Raw genomic sequence first — 17808 nt, 5'->3', positions numbered from 1 at the left:
GGAGATTTGGGGAGATGGAGAAGAAAAATCTTGCAGCTCAGAAATAAATGCCTGGAATTTACACCTCAGCAACCTGGAGATTTGAAGGTAGAAAACAGGATTCATATCTGGATCTGTACAGCTTTAAGCTCTTTGAAAACCCCATCTGTCTAGAAACATGAGTTTTAGTTCTGCTTTTAACAATGTCTTGAGAGCTGTTCTTTAAAAAAAAAAAGAACTGACAACCTGTTCATCTTAATGACTGAAACTACATATGTAATCTGGTATTTTCTTAGAGCTACTTTCTGAATTCTTTTTTCCTAGAAACTATTTTTCAATTGCCTTTAAAAAAAATACAGAAAATTCACAATTTTATTTCCTAACAAACACCTGTCTTTAATTCTTTCTCTGCCTTGTCCCCACTTTGTTAAACTACTGTATAGTCTAAGCTTTGTGGAATCCCCTCAGCCAGTTCCCATTTCCTGTCTTTTTTTTTCTTTTTTTTTTTTTTTCCCTTACTACTTCATGATAACAAGGCTGGTCTGAAGCAAATTGAGTGCCTTAAATAATGATTATTAAAATTATTTCAACAGTAAAGAATGAGTTGCAAGAATTTATCAAATATGTAACGTGAAATGAATTATTCCACCTTGACCCTTAAAAAGAATTAAAACCATATAATTTTGGCATGCATTTCAGGCAGAAAATTAATTCTGGTTTTGGCTTCTGTATTCATTTGTCATTTGTGTTCTTTACAGAGCACTGGGCTCAACAGATACTTTTCAAGAAAGAGACCCAGTTTTGTGATACTTGGGCACAATGCAAGGAGTCAAAATGATGAGGGTACAAGCTGAGGGTCTCTTGACGTACTTAGCTCATCAGCTAATAAAGAGGTAAAGGAGATTAAAAAGCTCTCTTGTTACTTTTGTAGGCTAATTAACATTTAGAAAATTTTATTCCCAAAGGCAGATACAGCAATGATTAATTATCATATTTTGATTAAGTCAATGATACGATGTATTTTCTCATTATATGTAGTAATATTCAGCCAGGCTTCACAGTTAGCCCCAGGCTAAGGTCAGAGACCAGTTACCTCAACATTGATAATACTTGTAACCTGTATTCTGCCTAACACATCCAGATTACCATGCTCCAGTTTTGGATTAAGATGATTTTTTTTTGCAAGAAATAGTTAATTTTTTTCTTTAGATTTTGATTTGAAGTCATCTGATCTTCCCTTGCAGTGTACATGGGTTTTTCATTGAGCACTGACAAGATCATAACAAGATTATACTATGATTTTTTGTTTTGTTTTGTTTTAATGAAATAAGATATGGGTCTGTAATTTTTGCAACGTCTGTGATTATTTGAACACTCTCTTTCTTAGCTAACAGTTGAAAAGTGCATTGTTGCAAAAGATCCTTGGTCTTTCAATTCTTTTTGCTTTAGAGCCTCAGGCTGGTCACAACTGCCATTATCTCATCAACCATGAGATTATTTCAATATTTTAGCTGGTAGGACTAGCAGTGGATTTTCTTAGCCCGTACAAGGATTTTAATTCAGCTGAACATAGTGGCAGCTGCTACTACTGCCTCTAGCTACAATTGCTTTAGCCCTAAGAAAGTCTTTTTTGCATGTTAAATATGCAACATAAGTGCCAAGTTATCTTCAGCCTTTAACAAGGTTTTGGTTTTTTCCCTGTTTATTGTGGGGCAATATAACTTTCCATACAAAGCAATTTAAGCAAAGCAGAGCTATGAATGGTATCTAGCCAAAATCATGAACTTCCATCATGCAAATGAGAATACCTAATTAACAGCCAATGGTCAAAATTTCCATAATGATGTAGCCAAATGAAATGTGTTCCAGGTTCCCGCAGGAATCTGGATAGTTTGTCTTGCATTAATGTCGATTACAGAAAAGCACCTTGCATGAAGATATTTCTTTATAACACTAGGGCTAGGAAGACTTCTTTCTGTTTTCTTGGATTTTACTAAGTAAAATCTTTAAAAGTTAGCTGACTTCTCTCCCTGAGATCTACAGCAATCTTGAAATTAATGAAATGTCAACATCATTATACAATAGGAATGACTAAATGGATTCATCAAAGCTGTTTATGCATTATGTAACATTTTAAAATTGTGTAATTTGGCAACTGGAACAGAGTATTTTTATGCCTTTTTAAATTATAGGTTATTCCTCAGAGTGAACTATTTTGGATATTGTATCCAGCAAAGGTTATCAAAACAAATTCTAAATGAGGCAGCTTTAAATTAATATGTTAAAATTGAAAGATTCATGCCAGTGAGATAACATAATGATTTAGTGAACAGAACAAATGACTATGACCATATCCAATATGAAATCTTTTCCAGATCTACCACCCTTCATTAATTGTAATGAACTGAATCATTTGAAGCTGTGATGTAGACCATTAAGTGATTTTATGGAGCTCTTCCAGGTCAGTGTAGCAGCGAGCATTTTATATTATCCCATACTTAAAAGCATGTGCCTGGAATCATACATATAAAAATAATTTTGGAGATCTATTAGAGTTCTGTGTTGCAATGGTTCATTCATACAAACACAGATATTTTACACTACCACCCACCTACTCATTCAACCACCTCCCAAAATTATAGAATCATAGCATGGTTTGAGTTGGAAAGGACTTTTAAAGATCATAACATCTCTGACACAGGTAGGGATATCTTCTGCTAGATCAGGTTGCTCAAAGCCCCATCTAACCTGGCCTGGAACACTTCCAGGGATGGGGCATCCACAACCTCTCTGGGCAACCTGTTCCAGTGTATCACTGCCCTCACCACAAAAAAATTCTTCCTTAAGTCCAATCTAAATCTGACTTCTTTCAGTTTAAAACCATTGTCCCTTGTCCTGTCACCACAGGTTTTGGTAAAAAGCCTCTCTCCATCTTTTATATAAGCCCCCATTATATATTGAAAGGCATCAGCAAGTTCTCCTCAGAGCTGTCTCTTCTCCAGACTGAACAACTCCAACTCTCTTCAGTCTTTCTTTATAGGACAGGTGTTCCAGCCCTCTAACTATTTCATTGGTCCTCCTCTGGACCCACTCTAATGTGTCCTTGTCTTGTACTGGAAACCCCAGAGCTGGAGGCAGTACTGCAGGTGGGGTCTCATGAGAGCAGAGCAGAGGGACAGAATCATCTCCCTCGACCTGCTGGACACGCTTCTTGTTATGCATCCCAGGATACGGTTGGCTCTCTGGGCTGCGAGAAGACATTGCCAGCTCATGTCCAATTTTTCATCCACCAGTATCCCCAAGTCCTTCTCCACAGGGCTGCTCTCAATCCGTTCATTGCCCAGCCTGTATTGATATTTGTGAGTATCCTGATCCAGGTGCAGCCTTGTTGAACTTCATAAAGTTTACACGACAAACATTTCAGGTTTTCTTTTTCAACATTATGTGCTGTGGGTGTTTGCATGAAGGATCACTGAATTCTATTCATGTGTTATCCTCAGTCTGTTAAGTTAAATTTTGGAAATACAGGAAATAAATTAATGTGATTTGAAAGGTGTCTCCTCCACAGCATAGAATACAGATCTTGTTTCCAAAGCCCACACAACCTCTATTTATTTTCCCCATGACCAGAGTCCAAGGGAGCCACATGCACAACACCACATGATTCAAGAAAGTTGTGTCTGCAAATAATTTATCCTCTATTCTAGTTACTAATGAAGTAAAGGATTGATAAGAAGTAGCAATCACTTTATTTTGAATCATAGTATTTTTGTAATTACAGAAGACAGTAGAACTTTCCCTCTCTAAAATACACATCAATTTATTATTATATATTAACAGTATTGCTATTGATGATGTTTATAGAGCCAGTCACAGACCATGGCTTCTCTAAGCCAGAGAACACAAAACAACCCAGAAAAAACTGCCATTAAGAATTTATAATCAGTATTTGTGGAGTTAATACAGTTACGTGGATAAAGTAGCCCATGCTGATCCCCATTTACTCTCAGCCAGGTTGCTTCAGGTACTTAAGAAGGCTGTGCTTTGCAGGCAAATTTGACACATGAACAGGAAACAATGTGATGCAGATAAAAATATGAAATGCTCAGAAGACCATGATAAGCAGTGGTCACCCCTGCCCATACCACAATGTATGCTGAATTTTGTTTGGAGCATCTCTGCAAAAGTGTCCTGCAGGAGAATTGAAGGAGAACAATGAAGTAGATTTGCTGATGTTTATGATGGTGATATTCAGCGAAAATGTGTATAGATATGTATTTGATAACCTTGCTGGACTGAAGCTGGCAGAATGGGCTAAACATTGGTCTCCCAATATTTATATGAGAGATGAGTAAATATGGTAGTACTAGGTCATAAAAGACTTTGAAAATGAAGACAGGAGGTTATATTTACACTGAAAATATTTACAGAGCTTCACTGACAATAACAGTTTCTAGAGAGGAAAAAATAATTTGGCTGCTCAGCACATTAAGCATGGAAAATTCAGACATCAGAACAGTTAAAAATGTGCTCACAGTGGAACATTAGAGGAACTATTTAAAATGTTCCAGATTTCTCTTTCTCTCCTAATCATGTGGTTATATACAAGGAAGAAAACCTAATGATAAATACAGAAAGGCTGTTCTATATAGCAGGAAAGCAGAAGAACATTAACTCTGGGAAAAAAATAAAACAAAACAAAAACCACAGGTATATCTAGTAGGGCAGATATACTTCCACTTACAACAAAAATACAAAGGTTTCTTATTTTTTGGCCAATGTCTCTTTTGATTTAATATGTACTTGTATGTGGTATTCCAATGACTGACCTGTAAAGTTTCTGCCCATATAGGCTGCCGTTAAAATAGATGTTTTTAGCATACACAGGCATGGGCAAGAAATATATTTCTATGTATTTAAGCTGAAACTGTAGATCTCTAACAATATACATCTTAATTTTACCACAGTGCTTGCCAAGGTTTTCTCTGTCATTGGCTGCATCACTAATATAGTGTTTACTAATAGCTCTGTAGAGGAACAGTATTTCCATAGCAACAAATGAACAATACTAGAGATATTAATCGTTTCTACATTATCTGTGTACAGTTTGCTGTAAAGCAACATTTTGTAGTTTGATAATTGCTAGACTGGAGTGATTGTACATTATGAGATGATTAGCATAAACACTTAAGAAGATGAAGAATGTCTGTAGAAAAGGAGAGAAAACTGAAGAAAAGTGGTACTGTATTGCAAATATTACCATAAGAACCAGCAGGAAGAACTAACTTTAACATTAGTCACTTCCTCTGGTATTAGCCATCTGCTATAGATTTTATCCATGGAAGATCCTTCCTAACATTAGCAACATAGAGACATGGATCTCATTCAGCCACCCAGTTTCTCACTGAAAATGCCTCTTTCAGTGGAAAAAAGTCAGTAGCTGTCCATCTTGGTGAACTCTCTCTGGTATTAGGGCACTTGAAGGCAGAGGGTTATCGTTCATACAATATAGAAATGTAATCGAGGGCTTTAATATGTGACATTCCACAATAACTGTAAGCTATAGTAATTTTTTGTAAGCAATCCATAATTCTGAAACTAGCAATGTTGTTAATAGAGGAGACATACTTTTAAGGCTATATTTTGGGTTTGTGTTTCTCAGGAATATAGTTGAGAGCACTGCACCAAATATGTTTGATATCATGACCTTAACACTTTACTAAGTATGGTAGATTTTACTGTAGCATGATAATGGTAGAAAAATCTAAGTGAAGTTCAAAAGCCTTTTTTTTTATTATTTATACATGTCTGGAAACTAACTATAATGGACTACTGTAGAGATTAATTACAAACTACTACAAGTTTGAAAAGAACAACTGTGGTCATAAATACATAATCCTGCAGAGAGAAGATAATTTTAAATGATCATGTCATGATTGTTTTAATGTAGGATATGTTAATAACCCAGAAACTTGTTAGCTGTATTATATGAAGGTGTGGAACAATGAAGAACTATATAGGGAAGGGAAGGGAAGGGAAGGGAAGGGAAGGGAAGGGAAGGGAGAAAATAAAAAGGAAGGGATGAAGAGAGGAAAAGAAGAGAGGAAGGGAGGAAGGGAGGAAGGAAGGAAGAAAAGAAGGAAGGAAGAAAAAGGAACAGAAAGGAAGAAATGAAGAGAGGAAAGAGGGAAAGAAACAGCTCCATAAACATTCAATGTTTACAAATTTGGCAAAATGACAGGGATCAATATTAACAAAGGCCCACTGGGTGTACAGAGTCTTAGGAGCAGATGCTGCAGATTTGTAAGTCAGCTCTCATCTCCTTTATAATGGTGTAAAACCATAGCTACTCTACCATGGACAAGAATATGCCATGATTCAAAAGGAAGCAGGATCTGGACCATATATTTTATTTTTATTCTAATCAGTATTGTTTATTAAAAATAGGGTATCAGGGTATAATACAGAAGAACAGAATATTGTTCAAATGCAGCTGCTAAGTAATCAGAGCCTCATTGTCTGGACCACACTTGAAGATTTCATATGTATGTAGAAAACAAGTGTGACATGTTCAACATTTAATAGTTTTGCAATAAATATCCTGCCTGGTTTTTTTAAGTTCTTTAAAACCCAGCCCACGATTGATTAATGATGAAAATTTAATAATTAAACCAGTTTAAGTCTGTAGGAACTTCAATGATTGTAAAGAGCCCTGCCAATGACCAGAATAAATCTCATACAGCAAAGTTAGAGCAGTTTTCCAGGTGCAAGTTAACCCTACTAAAGCTTTCTGCTCAACAAATCACCCTTTTTTTTTAATCATTATTATCTGTTGCTTTCTAACACAGTTTTTTAAAGACAAATGTACAAGATCAACTGTGTTCTTTTAAAATTTGTTTACTGTCTTTGGGTTTTTTTTTCTGGGTTGCCTTTGTTCTCCCTTCTCCTGCTCTCACTGCAATTTGGTTAAAAAGGCTGCAACTATTCCCATCCCTGATACATTCCTCCCATCCACATTTTGCTCCCTATGAGTAACAATTTTCTGGGAGAAATGCATCAGTAGCAGCTCTCTCCTATGGTACCAGGACCTTGAAGAATATACAATTTCTAAAGTCCCTGAAACTTTTCCTGCTCATTAAGCAGAAAAGGGCTAGATTAGGGTTATTTGCCTACTAGTATTCACTGTTTTGGTGACAAAATACAAAACAAATTCAGTTTCTATTTATTTTCAAAAAATACAATAAAATAATGCTATATGGCTTGACAAGGGTTAACTATATAGTTTAAACAACCAAGCAACAAAAGCAAAATATAATTTTAGAAAATACTTGTTGATTTCCTTTCATAACTGGGAAACTAAACTACATAACAGTGAAATTATTGTCCATGGCCATTTCAAAGTATAGAGTAGCCACGAAATGAAAACTTACTTCCCATTTCATAAACCTGAGATGATATTTTTATTTTCACAGTGCCTTAGAGCTGTTCCTTTCTTTTTGGAACATCTCTGGCATAACCTATGATTTTAAAGCGTTACCCAGGATACCCATATAACAAAACAAAACAAAACAAAAAAACAACAACAACAAAAGAGCATGCAATAAAACATCTCCCATTTCAGGACTAGCATACAAAAAAGAAAAAGTAGAGGTTAAACATCTGGCCAACATCATTTAACAACTCTACCTGATGCTAGTACCATTTAAGAGAGTTGGTAATGGAGGCTTTGAAAGGTTAAGAAAAGGTCATGAGAATCATAGCGTTATTCCATTAACTTTTGTTCAAATGGAGCTATTGTTCAATGAAAGAAGTATCATGAAGAGGTAAGTTTTGTGATTAATCCATTGTTCCTTGCATCTAGTCTTTTGCAGACAGTATTTATATGAAAAGTTTGTAGTTTTGTTTTTCTGAACTTTGATATCTGCCTACCATGTGACATTTTGTAAGGATCTCGTGTGACCAGAAGTCTGGTATTACTTATTGCACACTGCAAGCACCTTTATTAAACCTGGCAAAAAGATGTTCCACAAGGAGCTACTCAATTAGGGACACTCTGTGCATTGACTACCTTGCTACAGGATTTCTGGTGCTACTTTCAGCCTTACATTACAAAGTCAGATTAAAAGGTTATGGGGAACCTATTTATGTGGATCTTCCAAGAATAGTTTGATCACTGCTCTATCTGGCTGCATGGATGAGTGTATTTACGCTTGCTGCATTTTTAGTTGAGTTTCCCTGTCTTTCACAGAACTGCTAAGCTTGGAGTTTTCTTGGGCTGTGTCATCAGCTTCCTTCATGTATGTCTTTAGTTTTCAGTACAATAGCTGGATACCATTTTAAGGGATACTATAGCAGATATTAGAAAATTATCAGCTGCATTCAACCTGTAAATAACCCCTTTCAATTACTTACTAGAAACGTGCAATTTACTGTAAGAATATATAGGAGTACATGAGAATCATGCAATGAAATTTCATTAACTTTTGTTCAAATGGAGCAAAATTTAACTGTCAATGTGTACATACACTGATTCAAAGCTGCTGTATCAGAGAACTATAAATTCATTCATCCTCTTTTCAGAAGGTTCACATCTCATCTTTAGTATATATTTTAGAGGTCATTTCTCCATTTCTTCATGGTATAATGTTGCCAATATCAAAACAAAATCAAATTGTTTTGCAGTATTATCCCTTTAATTGGTGTAAGTTTCTTCTTGCACTGATAAGCATTTCACCAGTTCCCTAAGGTTTTAGCAATTCCCAAAGTTATATTACATAATGCTTCCTGTACCTTCATGCCTGACGTCATTAGAAGGTATCATTGACTTTTAGCCTTGCATCAAATGACTTCTTTTTTCTTCTTTTTTTTTTCTTTTTTTTTTTTTTAGTATACTTGTCTTTTAAGGATCCAAGATTTCTAGTAACAGTTATGCAAAGATTTCATTAAGACATTTGATAGTTTTTCACAGCACATGATGCATTAAGGCATTTATTTGCTTTTCTCACTGCTGGACACTAAATGAAAGGATAACTACCTGGGACTGTGCTTTCTTTTAACCATTGCTGCTAGCAGCTGGAGCTGTTCCTATGGTGTTCAGAATCTAGGCCCTTCTCCATGGAATTTGGGACTCCCCAGTGGCACCTCATGAAAGGCTTGTTCTTCTATCTTTGTAAATTTTCTTTAAAGCTACTTATCTGCACTAACACAATTTTAAACTAAGTCTTCCAGTATTTAATATTAAATCCCAATATCATTAGGAGAAACAGCATTACACTTTAGGGGATTAATGCACATTTGTCAATGTTTAACTTTGCAAGAATATAAAAAAATAAAGCAAAAAAGATATTTATCATAATTTAACAAAATCTGTCTTGCACTTGCTTATAGCAAGCCCCCATACTCCTTATTTCTTCCTCTATCACCTTCTTACTGTACATCCAAATTGATTCCTTGCCAAATAATGGCATGGGCTGTTGTCCTAATATGAACCTCCCATCTCCCTACACAAAGACTGCAGTCCTAAACCCTCATTTACATACAGTTTATCCCTCTGCTAACTCAAAAAAGTTATCCTCGGGACTCAAATCTTATCCCAAAAGACCTCCATAACTAGCACGCGATATGGAGGTCAGCTGATCCATACAGTTTCAGTGATTGTATATTCAGAACAACAAAATCACAACTGCTGTAACGAAATTCTTCATTGCCAGGATGGTAGTCCTAGTTCAGCAAAATCATGAGTTTTCCATCAAAAGAGGTGGCTTTCATAAAAATCTTATTTTAAAGAATGCACTGGAACACAGCTTTCAAATTCACCGATACATTCTGATTTGAAACATTCATATGAACTAGTTCCAGCTCAGAAATATGCATCACTTCAAAATCTTTCTATATTTTAATTTTTTTAAATATAAACGCCTAAAAATAGAAATTTTGAAAAGTTAAAACTATTGAAATGATCAGTTTCAAAAAGCTTTTTCATTCATGTTCCTTCCTTATTAGCTAACTATTGAGATTTTTTAAATTTTTTTATGATTTGGAACTGAAAGGCTTTCTGAACCATCCATAGCTATTCTTATTATATTTTTCTGAGTACTTCCTGTCTATCTGTGCAAAAAAATTCAGAAGGGTTTCATTCTTTCTTTCTCTGTCACTTTAGAAAAACAATATTTAAATGAATATGAACAGGCATCAAACAGCTGTAGACACACCTGAAACTTGTATTTCATATGCATTTCCATGGCTTTCCAAAGAAAGATTTATTTTACTTTACTGGGTGATAGGGTGATTGACCTGTGCCATAGAATCTCAAAATCAGTGGGAATGTTTTGAAACACTTTGGAAAAGTAGGCAAAATACCACTAAAGTTAATTGACAAGAAGGGCTTAAACAACCTTGAAACTGCTTCTGTAGTTGAATCATCTAGCAATTGTTTACTTTCTATTAACAGAAATACATGTTATTACAAACCTAGAGGAGTTTCATTCTATCTACAAATATTGCACTGAACGTCATACCATATTGTTCTCCTGGCCAATGCCAAGACAAATGAAAATAAAGCAGTATCTGCAGCCCATTTCTTTTTCCCCCAGTGTGTCTTTTCTATCCACAGCTCCCTGTTTCCAGGGCTGTCCATGGAAAAAGTACTTACACGTTCATCTGCAGCATTCACAGATATGTTTTCAACTTACAGTGTATCAACACAGTGTAGTTCCTTATTTCCACACCATTACAAAGATTCATACTGTTATAAACATTCACAGCCAAGTAAGTGCCATTGCTGACTCAGTCTATCTGGCATTTTACTTGTGCATCTCTGTGAAAACACAAATAAGTTCCATAATCTCTCATTGCTTTGTTATTGCACAGAATAATTCTAAATTCCCATCTATTCAAGGTCTTTTAGAAGTCCTGTTGAGCTGACAATGCTTCATGATGGGTTTTTTCCCCTCCTCAATCTAAATATTTTTATTATTACTCTTTAGAGAAATTGCTGCTGGGTTTTGTTGTTGTTGTTGTTGTTTCTGTTTTATAGTGACACTGAATTTAAAATGAAAATAGATTTCATTATTTATTCATAGGATTTGATTCACCCTGATTGTTACATTATTTTCGATGTTGACAGTTGTTGGTGAATAGTGTGGAAAGCTAGAGGGCATTTATTTGACCATGAAATGCCATAAATAATAAATTGATGTTGTCTTGTCTTCTGTTGGGGCTTTTTCATCTCCAAAACAAGAAATTAAAGTAAAAAGAATTAAATGAATCTTTGAGTTTTATACTGTCCATACGAACTTCATGTCTTGCTATGCCACCCTTAGTGTACAAATATTAAATCTTACTAGGAGAGTTTGGATAATCCCTGTCAAGATGCAAAAATAACAAAAAGAAACTTGATATCAAGACTTACCAATTGATTAAAAAAAATATTTTTTTTTTAATGGTGCATGGACAGGAAGCTTGTATAGTGAATGCAGAGAATAAATATATGCAATAAAAATATAAAACTTAAAAGTCAGGAAAAATAACAGTGTGTATATTAAAGTATTGTTTAAGCAAAAGGAATCGTTGGTGTGGGGAGAGATTTGAAGGAATCAGACAGGACAGCGGGCACTGCTCCGTTGTTAGAAAGGGATATGCTGGAACTTGTAGGCTATAAACCTTGGGAGGCCTGATAAGGGAAACAGAGAGGCACCGATGTGTTGGGGAATTACTGACCCGTGAGTCATGCTCGATAAAGGGCTGGAACTTAGAGTCTTTTGCAAAAATAGCTTAGTTGCTGACAGTCCAATTGTTAAAGTTTAAGTAGCTACCAATTAGCGCGCGCTGATAAGAACTTTGGAGCATAATAACCAATCAGTTTAAAAAACGCGTCTTCTAATTTTTTATAAACGAGTGTTATATACAATAAAACGACACTCTCTGCTTGCATCAAGCTGTGTCCCATCTCTCAATCACGGCAGGTTGGTTTCTGTCAGAGTCCATTATAAATAAAATGTGACTTTAAACTGCATTTTTATGATTTAAATGGGTAGGGAAACAATATGTGTAAGCTCCAGAGTATAACTCTTGGACTCTAGTCAAGGAATAAGTTGTTCAGCAATAAAACCACACAGTAATACAGTTAAACAGAAAAGCTGCATCGATGATTGGTGGTTTTAAGGATGAATGAAACTACAGGAAATTTTAAATTGTGTCTCAAAGCCACTGCCTAGATTTGAACTATCCAGTTTATATATATCATGGGCAAAAACTGCTCACGTAATTTAAACCAAAGCAGTTTTTTGAATTATTAATGGCACGTACTTAACAAGCAATCAGTAAACTGTACCTTCAGGATCAACATAATACAGCAGATAAACCACAATGCTAGGCAGTTACAAACCATTAATAAGCACTTTACAAATTTCTAAATGCCCTTCTTTAGCTAATCCCAGGCAGTACTGGTTGCACACCCCCCCCCCCACGCACACCCTCTGATGGCCGCCTGCACGGCCAGCACCCCTCCTCGTCAGGCAGCGTGGGTCCTCCGACTTGCAGACCCGCAAGGGCCACACCCAGGACTCCAGCATCGCGCCCTGCTCTGCCCCGCTGCCAGCCCGGTGCGTGTCCTGTCCCGGCAGCCACCCTGGTGCCGCAGGGCGATGGATGGCGGTGCCAAACCACATCCCGGCTGCGGCTTCTCCAGCTGCTACTGTTGGTCATCTTTAACACGGGCAGTTTTGGCCAAACACCCTCTCACAGGGTGTTGTTTGTTTGATCCACGTACACTGTTCATGCTTGACTGTGATTTTTTTGCCAGGGTTAGGCCATAAAAGCACCCCTGCAATTTCTTTCGTATTTTAGGGGGTTTGTGTTCTGAAAATGGTATCCTTTTCTGTTGCAATACAAAGTGCCTACAGTAAGAGCCACCATCAGTGATCGTCAGTATTATGAAATTACATTGGTAATAAATCATGAAATACACGTCTTTCACGTTGTTTTACCAGTTAAATGTTCTAGTAAAGCTGTTAGAAAATGTTCACATTCTCCATGTGGATGATATGCTCAGGCACATCTGATGCACAAATAACTCCTGGAGGAAAAATTCCCAATACTGATATCATTCTATGTGGAGGCATGTTTGTGCTAGCTCTGTGGGGGAGTCTCATTAGTGGAGGGCACATATCAAAATATTTCATGCTGTGGTTTGACCCTGTCTTGTCACAGTGTGACTCGGGCTTCAGATGAAGATGCATAATTCATGGCTGGTTTCCAAAGTGAATGGTGGATTTAACATGCCTGGTAGCCTCCATCTCGCTGAAAGGTAAGTTTACAAATGTGGACACCCGCAGGTAGTCTCCACCTACAGCTGCTCAAAAATGTTTCAGCAGAACACTGTTCAACTCCAGAAATGCAATTTTGTTGAAATCCAGTTGTTCTAGAGGAACATTTCAATTATGAAGAAATTTTCCACAGGAAAGTGTCAAAATGAATCATTTCATCTTTCTTGTTTCATACTGATAATGCCAAAACATTTCATTTCAAAAGTATCACCCTGTTGCATTTCATTTGACATTTAGATTATATGTTAATATTAATTTTAAGACAGTGTGTTTATACACTAATATATGTATACACACATTACATATTTTTAAATACTACTGAACTGCTGACATTATAGCATTTCTATGTTATCAAAACAAAGAGTTGGGTTGTTGTCAACTGGAATTTATGTGCTGGAGACAAAAAGATTAAAAAAAAAAAAAGGAAAAAAGATTATTAGCTCCAAACTGGAGCAGTAGAATTTCCTAAAAACTGTAAATTAATATTGCTGGCCAGTGTGGCACCAGAGAAGCCCATTTTTAAATGCAGTGGATGCTGGCAACACCCTTGCAGCGAGGTAAACAGCAATGCAGTTATATCTGCAAAACATAGCACAACACTGGGAGAGTATGTCTCAGTTTAAAATTGCCCACAGTTACCAGTCACTTTTAAGTCATGGGGAAACAGCTCAATGTTTCATCAAATCTCAGAGCTTTGTAGGTCCAGAGAAGGGGTGAATTCATGGACATCATGTTTGTTTACCTTTCTCATTAGCTTAGCTAATTAGGTTCAGATGTTAATATACATTAAATCATCCTTTTTCTTTTGAATGCCTGTGAAGAACACTCAAGAGACAGGATTAGAGTATGAAAGAATGCCTTTATGAACAAAATGTCTGCGGTCACGACCACAGCAATTCAAGCTCACATCAGCCATCACACATCACACATCAGCCATCCGGGGAGTCTCCAGCTGCCTGGCAGGGATTAGGCAAGAGGATATATTAGGTAATAAAATCTCAGAGGCATATTCAGTCTTTGGCTCCTCTCCATCTGCCAACAAGAGTGAAAATGAGTACTGGTTCTACTGTGATATACATCTGCCCGCTGGTTTTATAAACAACAGGCCAGTGAATAGCCATCTCATTTGAAGGATTTCATCCACTTGAAGGATTTCATCCACTCTCCGGTCAGAGCCAGTTTGTCCCCTGATACACACCACAGCAATCAAGATCATAATTAGACTTTTTTTATAGTAGATTTTACAGTTAATTAAACAATTTGGAAACTGCCTGATTGTTTGTTTAAGGTAGTTGCTGGAGTGCTCTGATGTCTCAGACGAAGCATGAGACACTCAAACCCAACGAAAGTACTGAGGAAAGTTCACACCACCCTGGCTGTTACTTTCTTCAGTCTGACTGTAGTCACAGAAGAGAAGTGACTTGCACACAGCTGTAAGCTGCCACCAATCCTTACATCCTCCTGATAAGTTAAACTCTAGCTAATATTTTCAGAGTCCATAACAAAACACCTCCCCTTTACTTCCGTGGCTCCTAAACTGGTGACTAATTCTTCAGGTACCATGGCAACATTCAGCCACTCGCATTTCTTAAGCACTGCATTCCAGTTGGGGATACAAATCAAATGCATTCATTTTAAAGTTTGGTCAATCAGCTTTGCTTACGTAATAACTAAAATGCACTTCAAAATAGCCACGAGGCTAGCTCACGCAGCAGGTTAACCTCAGCAGCAATTCATGTTTAATTTCTTTCACTACCACTCCTAACATTGTTATGAAAGCTATTAAATTAACAGATTCCTGTGACAGTGTTTCATTCTCATTATAACGAAAAGGCAAGCAGCTAACACTGCAGAATTTTCATCAGCTAATGCCTTGTACTAAATCCATTAGAAAGCCATTGGTATCTAATTGTCTAATCACAGCGAAGGCCTAGGAGTGACATGGCTGTAATGGAATTAAAGTAGATTGTAGTGCACTGCCTACATTCTCTGATCCAGTCTGGAGATACCAACGACCTTGCAGGTCATTTCAGTTAATTTAACCAGACTCAGAAGAAAAGAAGGAAAAACTGCTTTGATTAAATAGGTAAAAGAGCAGACAGTGGTTTGTTTACACCCCAAAGAGATAAAGTGGACATTATGGCTGGAAAAACACACCATTAACTAGAAAGTAATCTAACATATCAGTGAAGAGCTGTTGGCAGGATCGAAGTTGGTTGGATACGAGGAATGGTTGCACGTGGTGTGATAAAGCAGGCAAAGTTCTAGCTGTGCAGAAGGCACTGATTTATCAAGCATGTGCCCCTTCAGTCCAAAGTAATTTGGCCTCATGGTCTGCAGCTCCAAGGCCAGAAGAAGCCTTCTGCCTGATGAATGCCACCCTCTAAAGCCATGCAGACTGGCAAATTAAGGGAATGGACTTTCAAACATTGATTCAGTGACTCTGTGAACTATTAGGCTTCTTTGCAGTGGATGCCATGGAAAAATAGGAGCTGCTGCGTTGCTGAAACCATTGCAGGTACCTTGGAACACTGCTTTGAAATCTGTCGTGCCAAACATGGAAGGATGCTCTACTCTAGCCTTCATCTTAACAAGGTAAATGATTTCTACAGACTTGGTGAATAGTCCCAGGAAATCAATTTGTCCCTTCCCATCAGAAATCCCTTTTGGAATTTCTTTTTAGCTACTGACATAAGGTAATTGCATCATGGTCACCAAAACGGGGAGGGTATGTGTGAGCAAGGGATAAGTGTATGGCTGAAAAATGGCGACAAATGTGCATATGTTTAATCTCTGTAACTGCAGACTCTTAGTTCATCTTCCTAGTGTGGACATATCCAAAGTGATCTGTCAATGAGGCATTGTTATTCTAAGAACTGGGAACAGGCCCAATCTTAAAATAAAGCACTGTGGTATCACATGGTGATTATTCAAAATATTTCAATTTATCTAAGTGAGGCTGCAGTGTTTAGGATAATTACTGAAATGTATTATAGTACTTGCAGAACAGGAACAGACTACAAATCTGGCTTGCAGTCTGAGCAACATTATTTAGACTGTGCTACTTACTCCTTTTGCACGATAATGGCAGCTGTGCCTTGATCAGTGTTAGTTTGAGAGCCTGCTAAGTAATAATTGTAAAACTATTATTTTGCAGAATAGGAAAAAAAAATTAAACACTGGCCTTCAACTACATAGACCATGTTCAGATCTTTCAGGTAAATGTCACCATTGCTCCCAGCACATGTTGTACTAATACCCAAACGGAATGTTCCACTGAGTATATTTTTCCCTTTTTCATATTGTACTCATCTTGAAACTCAGAAAATCACAAAATAGTTCAATTAGGTCATTTCAATTTGATTTAACACATCTCAAAATTTAAAAAGTTTTTTAAAAGTTGAAAAATCAATATTTTCTGAATTTTTGGCAGGCTATTTTACTTGAATCTGTCAGACAGTGCCTTTAACTATAAGTTAAAGATTCACTGCAAGACTTGCGATTCTCCACTAAAGGGCATGAGTAGAAAGTACTTTTTAAAGAAAATCAAACACTGGATATATTTTATCAGCAATGCTAGCCCATGATGAAAGGAGTAGAGATACATAGTGGTTTAGAAACAAGGAACTGAAGGCAAACAGTGGGACAGAGAGTAAGACATAGACAGAATATGGGCTTTGACAGGCTGTCCCAAACTGGGCATGTCACTTCTGCAGCTACTGGGACCTTGTGAGAGCATGTCTTCAGCAGTAATTCCCTCTTCTAAAGGCTGTGGGACATATTGGACCTATTCTGATTCCACATTGGTGTAAGTGACTTCAAGTATTTACTCTTTATGCAAGTGATAGTCAAAATAAAATTACATCTAAATGAATAAGACTTGGCCAGGTTGCACCTGCTGGAAATCTGCTTCTGTAGTTTTAAATTACTTCTTTGTTTACTTCAGCAACTTGATAATCTAAAACAGGCACTCTGGAAAGAAACATGAAAGATTTAACTGTACATTTATGTGTTCATCTCCAGTCTTCAAAAGCTTAAAAGGGGAAATCTGTGTGCAAGACTCAGTGCACTTCTTCAGAGTAATTGGTTGTACTAGATCTAAAGAGTCCAGGTGTCACATAGTGTAATTTGTGTCTATGGGTGATATTATTGACTATGCTTATGCTCTACATACAAACTGAAATGCTGTCTAATGCTTTTAGCATGACTTCTATCTTCATAAATGGCCTCATTTTTTCTTTTCTGTGTTTAAATATACAGAAGCAATATCCTTAGGTGCACCTGTCCATTAATAGAGATGATTCCCATGCCATGGAAGGAAGAGACTGTTTTCCACAGTTTATATTATTTTATTTAATAAACAATAATAAGAAAAAGATTTGCTGGGGGTTCAGTCATTTTTAGGTTGTGGCATACATTAAGGTGATAAACAACAGTGATAAAGCCATCTCTATAACTTTTCTACCCTTCAGAATAAAAAATTTCAAACACCTTTAAACTTTCC

Source organism: Haliaeetus albicilla, chromosome 3 (genome assembly GCF_947461875.1).
Source record: "Haliaeetus albicilla chromosome 3, bHalAlb1.1, whole genome shotgun sequence".
NCBI classification, from domain to species: Eukaryota; Metazoa; Chordata; class Aves; order Accipitriformes; family Accipitridae; genus Haliaeetus; species Haliaeetus albicilla.
The sequence above is the reverse complement of the archived record's forward strand: the minus strand, read 5'-3'. Positions refer to the sequence as shown.